This window comes from Silene latifolia, chromosome 11, assembly GCF_048544455.1.
Source record: "Silene latifolia isolate original U9 population chromosome 11, ASM4854445v1, whole genome shotgun sequence".
Classification (NCBI taxonomy): Eukaryota; Viridiplantae; Streptophyta; class Magnoliopsida; order Caryophyllales; family Caryophyllaceae; genus Silene; species Silene latifolia.
The window spans coordinates 29937619-29950571 of NC_133536.1; the positions used below are offsets into that span (position 1 = coordinate 29937619).

Consider the following 12953-nt stretch of genomic DNA (forward strand, 5'->3'; position numbering starts at 1 on the left):
ACGGCCGTCCCTAGCAACAAAACTTTTGAAATTTTTGTTTAAATTTTCAAAGCTCCTTTTAGTTTTTAACTTATTGCACCAATAGTTTGTCCCTAACTACAAATTCTAAGTCCGCCACTAATGATCATATCAACATTCAAGAGCTAATAGCGAAACAAAGAGGGGACTGGCATAGGGAGTAGACCTGTCAAACAGGTCGGGCGGGTCGGGTCATACGGGTCACGGATCGGGTTAGGGTCAGAATACGGGTCAAGAAATTATTTTTAACGTCTTTTTTAAATGATTTTTTTAATTTAAAAAATATTTTTTTAAAAAGTAAAATATATTTAAAATTATTATTTTAATCCTATTCATCATATACAATAATTATATTGATATAATTATTAAAATAAAGTTTTTTTAATAATTATTTTATTATTAAATATTATAAAAGTTATATAAAATTGACTTTTTGGTTGAATTTTTAATTTTAAGTAATAAAAAAATAATTTTTTAACTATATTTTCAAATATAATATATAAATATTAATATTTTTAAGGGTTTTTCTACATGGTAACCCTGTGTTTTTTTGAATTCTAGCTGGTAACCCTTCATTTTTCCACCACCCACACGGTAACCCTGAACTTATCAAAAAAAGTTCTCCGTAACCCTCAACTTTTATTCCGTTAAAATGTTCCGTTAGTTTGCATATTTATTGGACTTGGGCTTGTTTTTTAGGCATCAAATGCTTAAATGGCCAAGTAATTGTGGTGTTCTCAATTCAATTAAAAAAATAAATTCCAAATTTTCCTAACAAATAATCATATTCTAGGTGTGATAAAAGTATAATTCATAATATTTTTATCATCACTATTATTATTATCTTCATTTTTATTACTTAACAAGAATATTAAATTAATAAATATACCAAAACACATCCTACCTTTGTTTTTGTAATAAATATAATAATAACATTAATATTAACAATTATAATCCAATCTAATTTATAACAAAGGTAAGATGTGTTTCAGTATATTTACTACTTTAATATTCTTTGTTAAACAATAAAAATGATGATAGAAATAATAATGATAATAAAATATTATGAATTATACTATTACAACACCTAGAATATAATTATTTATTAGGAAAAGTTGGGGTTCATTTATTTAATTGAGTTTAGAAGACAACAATTACTTGGCCATTTAAGCATATTTGAAGGCCAACAAACAAGCCCAAGTCCAATAAATATGCAAACCAACAGAACATTTTAACGGAATAAAAGTTTAGGGTCATTAAAACTTTTTTTGATAAGTTCGGGGTTACCATGTGGATGGTTGGAAAATGAAGGGTTACCAGCTACGGTAGAATTTTAAAAAACACAGGGTTACTACGTAGAATAACCCTATTTTTAATAAAATTCATGATTTTCCCTTGACTCAACGGGTTGACCCGTTCGGGTCGGGTCTCAACCCTAAAATAACAGGTCATTTCGGGTTCGGGTCAAACGGGTCGCGGGTCGAAAAAATCGGGTTTGTAACCCTAAAAACGGGTCGAGCGGGTCGGGTCGGGTCTAATAGGGAGTCATCCCCAACAAAAATTCTAATATTTTCACTCAAAATTTCCGCCTCTTTCTGGTTTACCTTATTGCACCAAAACTTCCCCCTTGCTTCAAATCTCAGTTCCGCCATTAATAATATCAAAACACTCAATTGTTTACAAACATTTCAACCTCAATTACTAAGAATACTGCACACGAAGGGAATAAACAATCATTTCTTCAACAAAAATTGATAGATTCACAAAATTAACCTCTTCACACATGCAAGGTAAAACTTACACAACAACAATTTTAAGAGAATTGTAAAAAAAAAACAACACTAACAATTCAGTTAAATACTCCCTCCCATCCAGACCAAAGGTTACAGTTGCTTTATCACACTTGTCGAGGCACGTTATGTAACGTGCATATTTTTAGTCACACATTATTAAAAATTATAAAAATTTGATATTCCTATAGCATTCATGACGATAAATCAAACAAGATTTCACATGACTATATTTTGTCTTATAAATTAATAATAATATCAAACATTTCCTACGACCATGAATAGTGCCAAAAAGCAAATGTACCTTTGATCTGGATGAGAGAGAGTATATAAAAGAGGGAAACACAGTAACATATATCCTGCAATTCGAATTTTTGGTTAAGACTTGAGACCGTCGTAAGTAAAGACGCCTCACAACAAATTTAAACAAGACAAAAATAAATGCAGGTTTGTGAGAGGTCTTAAGTAAGACCTACTAATCAATCATGCAACACAAACATATAAAGCAGGTACATATATCACACGCATACAAAGTATATTTGTGCAGTATAGCAAGTATATACTAGGCATTACTAGCCCTTGGAAGATCAAATACAATACAAACATATTTGTAAATCCAAACGCCAGCTGATTATGAGATTGCAGTATCATAAACTAGCAGGTCACATATATAACAACAATCGTGTACAGATGCTCAATTTCATGGCTTAGCTGGGTGCTCAGGCACAACAGTTTGGGCGATTCTGAATCTCCGGCCGGTAGTTCGGGAACCTCTGGTTTTGGCAATTCAGAACCGCTTAGGGAGCTCGGGCACTTCGGCTTGGGAAGCTGCGGGACCTCGAGGCTTAGGCACTTCAGAACCTCGGGATTAGGGAGCTCGGCACTACGGGCTTGGGTAATTCATGGACCTCAGGTTTAGGAAGCTCAGGCACTTCTGGCTTAGGTAATTCAGGGACCTCGGGTACTTTGAGCTTGGGCAATTCAGGAACCTCAGGCTTAGGGAGCTCAGGTATTTCTGGCTTAGGAAGCTCAGGAATTTCGGGTTTAGGCAATTCAGGAACCCCGGGTACTTCTACCTTAGGAAGCTCAGGCAACGTAGGCTTGGGCATCTCGGGCTTAGGAAGGTCAGGCACTGTGATCTTTGGCAGTTCAGGTTTGGGCAGTTCAGGCACGTCAGGTTTGGGTAGTTCAGGAGCGTCTAAGAGACGACGAGCTGCCACAATGTTTGTATTACTACTTGATAAGCAGGATATAACTACAAACATTAGAAACATGAGATGGGAACGTGTAGCCATAATCGAAAAAATAGTTGTAGAAATATGAATGGGAATTGATTAAGCTTGTATAGGTAGAGAATATGTTGCTAATACACCTGTAATTTCGAAGTGTATTTATAGATGATGTCCCAAGGAGTTTGGTGAGAAGTAGGTTGTACATTGTTCAACATCCTATCTAAACTTGAAAAATGATACACCTGGCAATGCAGTATGCACTAACAATTTCTAAGCATCAAACAACATTTTAACTCCTCCTCATATTTCGGAAAACTTTTGCTTAACGTCTCTGAGTTTACGTCTGTTATGGTCTTACTGATATGCTACAATGGTAAAAAGCAAAAGCAGCGGTGTTAAGTAAACGACACTTCGATATTCTCCTCTAACAAATGTTACTCTGATTTTATTGCTGTAACATGTGATATGCTACTCCGCCCTGATTATAAGCATCTAACACAGGTGCTTGTTCAGGTGACAGACACCATTATGGATAAATTTATGTTTTGGTCTAAAATGATGTGTCTTAAGTTTCATGTCATGTTCGAGGGTCGGCAGTCCGATGCAACTGGGAGAATAAATATAGAGTTGGACTAACATCATAGAGTAGTAATGAAAGAAAAGAAGCTACGTACCAGTTTCTACAGGCACCTCTGGATTTGGTAGTTCAGGAACAGTGGGCTTTAGGAGCTCCGACACTTCTGGCTTGGGAATTTCTTGGACCTCGGCCTTAGGCGCTTCAGGAACCTCAGGCTTAGGGAGATTTCGAATTGGACCGGCAAAGATGATTTCTGACAGATCTTTGGCAAAAATATATACTCCGTAGTAGTAATGAAAGAAAAGAAGCTATGTACTAGTTACGACATTGTGAAAATCTGATATGAAGTCTTAGCTTAGAACACAAATTCAACTATTAATTCGTAAACATGACACAGATTATATAATCCGCTAACTGTTGATTTGAACATAATTTTTTGTCTTAATTTAGATGACTGAGAAATGAAAAGTTATGTGTCTTCCACCCATTATCCACTATTAATTCGTAAACATGACTTGTGCTTGAAAAAAGCAATATTCTCTCCTTCACCCATGAAAGCACTACTGCACTAGCAGAAGCACATTCGTCTTGGAAAAATTTTGGGTAAGAAAAAAAACACAAATCGACAAAAAACAGTCAGAGTGGTTGAACGACTTCAATGAAGAATAAAAGGAGGTCGGGAAGAGCCTGGTTCTCGATTTATTAAGTCATATGCTTCAAGAAGGTATAACAAAAATCTTGAATCACTTCATTTAAATTTCCACATCAGCATACAATCAAATTAACCCAATTTCTTAAAAGGAGGCTTTCAATGGAGAAATAAGGGGCTCAAATGAACATGACCTTACCGTTGTGTTTCCAAACGACATAACGAGAATTGCGTCAAGTTCTTGAAAAAACCTGAATATCTCTGTCCACAGATTTATCAACCAAATAAATAGGCATCCAATGTATACCGAATTTCTGCATCGAACACAGATAATCTCACTAAAATGGTAGCGGAAACAAGCCAACGGGAGACACTAAAAACTAAGAATTAGCAGTCTCTGATCTGCAGCAACTGCAATTAAGACTATAATCAACCTGAACAATTAGCTAATTTCCAACAGTATTGTATAACCTGAAGATTGAAATAAGACTCAAAAATTTACAAATGCCATGTCAGACTTAAAAATTTACTTACTCCTAAAAGTATAGCAAGTTTAGTAAACAGTAGTGATTAATGTAGTAATATTCTCTTCACCCATGAAAGCACTACTGCACTAGCAGAGGCACATCGTCTCCGAAATATTTTGGATAAGAAAAACCCACAAATTGAACAAAGAAAAGGCTTCACTGAAGGTTAAAAGGCAGGTCGGGAACAGCCTGATTCTTGATTTATTAAGTCGCATGTTTCAAGAGGGTTTCAAGAAAGGTATAACAGAAATCTAGCATAACTTAAAACTTAAATTCTGCAACAGCAAACAATAACATTAACCCAGTTCCTTAAAAGGCTCCCGTCAACGGCGAAATAAGGGGGCTCAGATATACATGACCATACCATTGTGTTAATACCACAATGGCGTTTCTGAACGACCCAATGAGAATTGGGTCAATCACTACAAATTCCCACACACAATCTAAATAATTATGTCCACAAATTTATCAAGAAAATAGATAGGCATCTAATATTCTAATGTATACCGTAACTACATCAAACACAACTAATCTCACTAAAATGCTAGCGGAAACAAGCTAAATGCCTAAATGGGAGACACTGAACCAATAACGAGCAATAACAGTTCCCAACTACAGTTAAAATAGATAACTACTTCGTACTTTGAAGAACCGGGTAGACTATCATATTCTAGCGGAACTCTCAGGTTCCACGCAAACATGTACCTGTTGACCAGGCTTCTAATGATGGACAAAACTAATTAGGAACTTGAATTTAAACAGAAACTTAACTAGAAGTCGTTAGCAAACAATCGCACTAATATTCCGATTAAAAGTAGAGTAAAAGCATAAGTTTGATAGTGTAATTACATTCAAGACTTCAAAAGGATTAAAAGATTTTGAGAAAGTTAGCTTGCCGAATGCTGACCAGACAAGGAGGACCTCCCTAAAGGCGCAAAACTGAGCATAACACCACACTAAACGATTTTGAGTAACTTCCGACGCCAAAAGCAAACTCAGCCTACCTATACTATGTAATGCATTCCTCTAATTCTTCCTCCGAGGTTTCTTTTCCCCATCAAATCATCCTGTTTTCTTAGCACGCCTGAAACTTATCAGCATCAATGTCATTACTCTAATTCTTCTTCTTCCTCTGGAATTTCATTTCACCATCAATACTTCTTTTCTTAGTTTGGAACAAATCCAACTGCCTGGTTTGTTCTTCAATTCCTTTTCCTTCCTTAAACAATACCATGCTCTCTACATAAGTAGACAAATAATATGAGAAACAATCTACACGTATGTCGCTTAATGTTGTCATGCTGTGTGTTACTAGATCAGTTGAAACGATGACAGTCTCACTTTCGTGTCGGGCAAAAATATCATGACCACCCTTCAGCATGATAAGTTCCCCATTCTTTTTAAAACCAAAAGTCCTTGGCATGCCACATGGATGTAACTTAGCAATATTGAAATCGAACATCTTCGTCCAAGATTTAATGACCCCATCTTCTTTCATAAGCCATGCACTACAAGTCTTAATTTCACCATTGTAGTTCCGCTTAATCAAAGTTAAATTTCCATTATACTCATTGATAAAAAAGTCTGAGGTCCCTCCAAATATTAACCCGGTGTTTTGTAAAATACTAGGCAGTTGTATGGTCTCGAAACTCTCTGTAGACATATCAAATTTGAGGAGCACAGTTTCACAATTTGGAAACGCATAAGGCGTGCCAAGCCAATAAACAGAGCCATTAATGAAGCGAGGGGTATACCCGGTGCTGCACTGTTTAATTGAGTAGCAAGGACCAACACCGATAACCCTCCAACACCCAGATTTCAAACTATAGACCTCAACTTTCGTTTCCGAGCTTGGCCTATCACCACTATCCAGTTGTACGAGTCGAACAACCTTGTAATCAACCGAAATAGGATCAAACCCGAAGCCACAAACAGACTCATACGGACCATAACTTTGAACTACAATTATAGGCCTCGGAACATGAACAAACTTCCTGATAGAAGGGTTCCAAAGTATAATAAGAGTACCCTCCATGCCAAAATCATTAACTAAGCAAAGAACACCGTTTACACAACCCGCCACAGTAAAGCACTTATCAGGATAATTAAGGAAGGGGACAAGCAAGCCTTGAGTTTGGAAGCCGGAAAAAGTGTCATCGTCGGCATCAAAATGGTAAATTTCTTGTTTGTCTTTGGTAAAATAACGAAGTAACAAGTGGGAATTGGCATATTGTGCAATATGGGTGAAGATAAAATCATGACTAGTAATTAAAGAGAGGAATGATTTGGACAGAATAGTGCATTTAATTAGGGTTTTGACAGGCAATCTATGTAAGATATTATTAGTGATTTCAGTAGGCAAATTATTCCACATATTTTTGCAGGAAATAAAGCAAATTAAAGATAAAAAGAGGAGAGCTTACTGCTGGGATGGAATATTGGAGATGGAGAAAGAGAGCATTCAGAGAGAAACTGCCAATATGTTGTGGTTTTGATTCAGGTTGGGACTTAGGCTATAGAATATTTGTTCGGATCGAGTTTCTATTGTTTTACAATCATTCGGGTTTTTGTTCCAGATCCGGATTTGAATATTCAGATATTCGAAAATCTGGTATCCAGATTTCAAGATCCCAATCTGATTCGATTTATATACAGAAAAAAAAAAATCGTCAGTCTCTCAAAAACAATTCAATCCATTTGACATTTTTCACACCACTAAAAAGAAGATATGTGTATTTTATATATGATAACGACCTCGATCGCATAATTTATAAGTTTTAAAACTGTCAACTTTACATGGTAAGTTGGTAACGACCTCGATCCGGATTTTATAATTGTTATTATAAAATCCACAAAGTTGTGAGGGTCTCAGAGAGTGACGGTTCAGGTTCATGTCTTGACAGTGTAGTTGTGTTTTGTGGTTTGTGGTTTGTTTTATTTTATTTAAGATAAAAAAAAATTCTTATACTGAGCAATGAGCATTGACTTTGTCAATTTGCCTACATTTTTTTTTTCTTTTTATTAATCTTTTTAAAATCTATATAATCTATATCTATATAATAACATAAAAAGTCTAACTTAAGCATCATCTTGAGGACACGTGATAGGTTATGTTTCTACAAAAACCTCCATTTATTAGTCATTTTTCCTAATTAAAAGACTTTTACTATGACGTATTTATGTGCTTAATCTCTTTGGTAGCTCTTCACCTCTTAAAATTCTTATGTCTCTTTATCTCCCTCCTTAACTTTTCATTTTACATCATAGTTGTTTGATATCTTTGCTATGGATGATGATTCGTAAATTAATTAATTGATCCTGCAAACATTAAATCAGAGTTATGAAGGGAGGAGATGAAGAGTTATTATCCTTAATGAATTCAGACGTTACCTCAATTATTATTTCAGTATTTTGACGTTTTAATTGTTCATTACAAGTGTAACACCCCCTCATACCAAGGTGCCTTACCAGGACCACCCTACCATGAGAATGTGTTACCATCTCGGTTGCCCGAGGTTAGTACATATCAAAAGCGTCTGAACTGAGCACATTTATTAAAGTAATGTAATTAACAAAGTTTACAACATCCAAAACCAAATACCGTCTAATGAAATACAACTTCGAAGTCTTAATAATAAAAGAAACTCGCTAAGACTCCAACGGTGTTGCTATGACTCATGATGGCAAATCTCCCAAGACAATCCCCAAGCTCTCACTAGCAAAACCTGTCAAGCCTGCTCACCATCCCCGAATGGATCACCGCAGATTCCACAAACAACAACGGGGTCAGTATTATGCAACAAACAAGACAAACAAATGCAATACTCGTCTGATCATCATCAACTCCCAATCACCCTGTCTCACATGGTATCCGACTACACACTAAAGTGTGTAGCCCTGCCAGATTACCCATCGCAACAGGTAATCCTCGCCGCCAGTGGGTGACCGCACCGATCCCACCTAGTCCGGCTCCTCAACGAGCGACAATAATCCCTGTCCCTTAATGTGCACATCCCCTCCCGTGGCGGGTTCCACGGAGGGCGAACTAGGGTGTGAAGCCACTCCCGCAAGTGACTCCACCACAATCACAATCACATGACATTACTGTCATCTCAATCCCCTCACACTAACACTGTCACAACAATCTCCATATTACGATGATCAATAGACAACGGTAAATACAATAATATGTCATGTAAAGCACAGCAACTGAGTAGGGAAACCCTACCTTAGCAATCACAGCAGTAAGCAACACGGATAATAAAAAAGGCTCCTCTACGAAGTCTTCTCCTATACAAAGATCATACAATACCATTACACTTTGAACAATTCCCAACATCCCCTTCCATATAAATGTATAGCAACCCAAAACGATGCAATAATTACAAAGATATACTTACCAACAGTGCAACAAGAACCTTTACGCAAGAATCACCGCAAATTATCAACACAAAGATGCTACGAAATGCTCAAAAGGGATGATTAGGGAATGATTTGGGTAGGATTAGGGTAACATAGCAATGATAACGCTGTGAAATATGATATTAGAAACTGACGCGGAATATAAAAATACCCTAATCATTCCTTAATCAAACCGTCGAAATATAACTTCGCCAAACCGGACACTCGGTCGAGTGTAAGGACACTCGGCCGAGTGACCTACACTCGGTCGAGTATTCAATATACTCGGCCGAGTGTTCTTCGGCAGAACCGAAATAACACGCATTCAGAGCACTACTCGGCCGAGTAGGCTCTACTCGGTCGAGTAGGCTCCAAAGGAAATCCGTAGTGTTACAATCTTTCCCCCTAAAAAGAACTTCGTCCCGAAGTTCACACCCTACTATCAGCAAGCACAACACCACGACACAAGACTCTAACAAATTACATGAGACAACTCCAAGGAACTATACACACATCACAACAAGTTACCCCAAACGCATCTCCCGACTCGAATCAAACAAAGCAAAGAAAACACCAAAACACTATCGCGAGCATCCCCTACCCCCCTAAAAAGACAACGGTTACGTCCCTGTAACCAAACATACCTGATCAAAAAGGTTAGAAAAGCGGTCTCGCATAGCCTCCTCGGGTTCCCATGTGGCTTCCTCCACATTATGATTAGACCAAAGGACCTTGAGTAAGACTGTCTCACCATTCCGGGTCTTACGAACCTTGCGATCAAGAATCTCCTTAGGAATCTCAGCATAGGACAAGGATTCATCAAGTTCGATGTTCTCCATCTCGAGGATGTGCGACGGATCACTCACATATTTCCGGAGTTGAGACACATGAAACACATTATGCACTCTATCCAAAGCTGGTGGCAAAGCTAACCTGTAGGCTACCTCGCCAACACGGTCCAGAATTTCATAAGGGCCTATAAACTTTTGGCTTAACTTACCCTTCTTCCCAAACCTCATCACACCTCGCATAGGTGACACTTTCAAAAGCACTTTGTCACCTACCGCGAACTCAATGTCCCTGCGGTGTAAGTCGGCGTAGCTCTTCTGACGATCTTGAGCTGCTCTCATCTTTTGGCGAATCAACTGGATTTGCTCAACCATATCTTGAACCAATTGTGGCCCTAAGACCACTGTCTCGGAACTATCATCCCAACAAACTGGACTTCGGCATTTCCGGCCATACAAAGCTTCAAAAGGTGCCATCCCAATGCTTGTATGATAACTATTATTGTATGAAAACTCGATCAAATCAAGTCTGTCTTCCCAACTGCCTCCAAAGTCCATAACACATGCCCTTAGCATGTCTTCTAAGGTCTTGATGGTCCGTTCTGTCTGGCCATCAGTTGCCGGATGAAAAGCTGTACTCATCTTCAAAGTTGTACCCATCAACTCTTGCAGTTCTTGCCAAAACTTTGATATGAACCTCGCATCACGATCGGAAACAATATCTTTCGGAATACCATGCAACCGAACCACATGCTTTCGGTAACCCAATGCAAGCTGCATCTTAGACCAAGTATCTTTCATGGGGACGAAATGGGCTGATTTGGTTAGCCGATCCACAATCACCCAAATCATGTTGTTACCTTGCTGTGACCTAGGTAACCCCACAATAAAGTCCATGGAGATCGACTTCCACTTCCACTCAGGCACTGTCAGAGACTGAATCTTACCTTGAGGTCTCCTTTGTTCACCTTTGACCCTTTGACAGGTCAAACATCTAGCCACAAACTCAGCTACGTCTTTCTTCATGTTCGGCCACCAAAAAGTCTTCTTAAGGTCTCTGTAAAGCTTATCACCACCCGGGTGAACTGAATAAGGAGTGCAATGAGCCTCAGACAAGATCATTCTCCTCAACTCGCATCGTCGGGAAACACACCATCTCCCATCAAAACGAACACTCCCATCTGGATGTATAGAGAACCGGGAAGCTGCTCCACTCTCTACCTTTGACTTCCACTCCTGGATCTTAGGATCAAGCTCTTGCTTACTTTTGATGTTTTCATACAACTCTGGCTCGATAGTCAAATCCCCGATGGTACTCCCTTCTCGAATCATAAAGATCCCCAATCTAGACATCTCATCTCTCAACTTCAGCAAGGACATAGCTGTACATAGCGAATGAACGCTCTTCCTACTCAAAGCATCAGCGACAACATTAGCTTTACCCTCGTGATAGATGATCTCCATATCATAATCTCCAATCAGCTCCATCCACCGCCTCTGTCGCATGTTAAGCTCCTTCTGAGTGTGGATATACTTTAGACTCTTATGATCAGAGAACACCTTAAAAGTTGCGCCATAAAGGTAGTGCCTCCAAATTTTAAGAGCGAACACAACTGCACCCAGCTCCAAATCATGAGTAGGGTAATTCTCCTCATATTGCTTCAACTGCCTCGAAGCATAAGCTATAACTTTCCCTCCCTGCATCAAGACACAACCCAAACCGTTCTTTGAAGCGTCGGTATAGACCTCGAAGTTCTCACAACCCTCTGGCAAGGCTAGGATAGGAGCTGTAGTCAAGCGTTCTTTTAAGGTCTGAAACGCCGTTTCACAACTCCCATCCCAAACAAATCTGACTTCTTTCCTCATCAAGGATGTCATAGGCCGTGCTATGGTAGAGAAATCCTTCACAAATCTCCTAGTGAGTAGCCGGAAGGCCTAAGAAACTCCGGATCTCAAGAACATTCTTCGGCGATTCCCACTTGGTAACGGCCTCAATCTTACTAGGATCCACAGACACCCCCTTCTTAGATATGACATGGCCTAGAAAAGCCACTTCCTCTAACCAGAATTCACACTTGGATAACTTGGCATAGAGCTGATTTTCTCTCAAAGTCTGCAAGACTATCCTCAAATGCTCTTCGTGCTCTTCCTTGGTCTTGGAATAAACTAGGATATCGTCGATGAAAACAACCACAAATCTATCCAAAAACGGTGTGAAGATCCGGTTCATCAAATCCATAAAAGCTGCTGGCGCATTGGTCAACCCAAAAGGCATCACTACATACTCGTAGTGACCATAACGAGATCGGAACGCATTTTTTTTAGGAATATCTTCGTCTGCTATCCTCGGTGATGATACCCCGACCGAGATCAATCTTAGAGAATACACCACTCCACTTAACCGATCGAACAAATCATCAATCCTCGGCAACGGATACTTGTTCTTCACTGCAACCCGATTGAGCTCTCTGTAGTCAATGCACAATCTCATACTCCCATCTTTCTTCTTTACAAAAGAATCGGAGCTCCCCACGGTGACACGCTAGGCCTGATATAACCCTTGTCTAACAACTCATGTAATCGCTTCTTCAACTCGGCCAACTCTTTAGGTGCCATACGATAAGGTGCTTTAGATATAGGACCCGTTCCTGGCTTAAGCTCCACGCTGAAATCGACATCCCTCTTGGGAGGCAAACCCGGTATTTCCTCAGGAAATACATCTTCAAATTCTTTCACCACAGAAATCTCCGAAGTTGTCGGCGGCTCTACTCGGTGATCTCTCACATGACAAAGGATTAAGGGACACTTCTTCCTTAAACATGACTTTAAAGTCATAACCGCTATAAACCTACACTTAGGCTTTACCACAAACCCTCTATAGGACACCTTAACACCCTTGGGACTCTTTAAAGACACTCTCTTCTGTCTACAATCTATCCTGGCATCATACCTACCTAGCCAATCCATCCCG

The 12953-nt window shown here is 38.9% G+C and overlaps 1 long non-coding RNA gene across 1 annotated transcript; it reads right to left on the reverse strand.

The window, feature by feature from the left end:
- Positions 1–1916: 1916 nt before the first annotated feature.
- Positions 1917–7450, reverse strand: LOC141611486 (uncharacterized). Its single transcript, XR_012528632.1, has 3 exons — positions 7217–7450; positions 3715–4580; positions 1917–3021 (listed from the first exon to the last, which is right to left on the reverse strand). It is a non-coding gene; the product is annotated as an uncharacterized LOC141611486 (long non-coding RNA).
- Positions 7451–12953: the final 5503 nt, after the last annotated feature.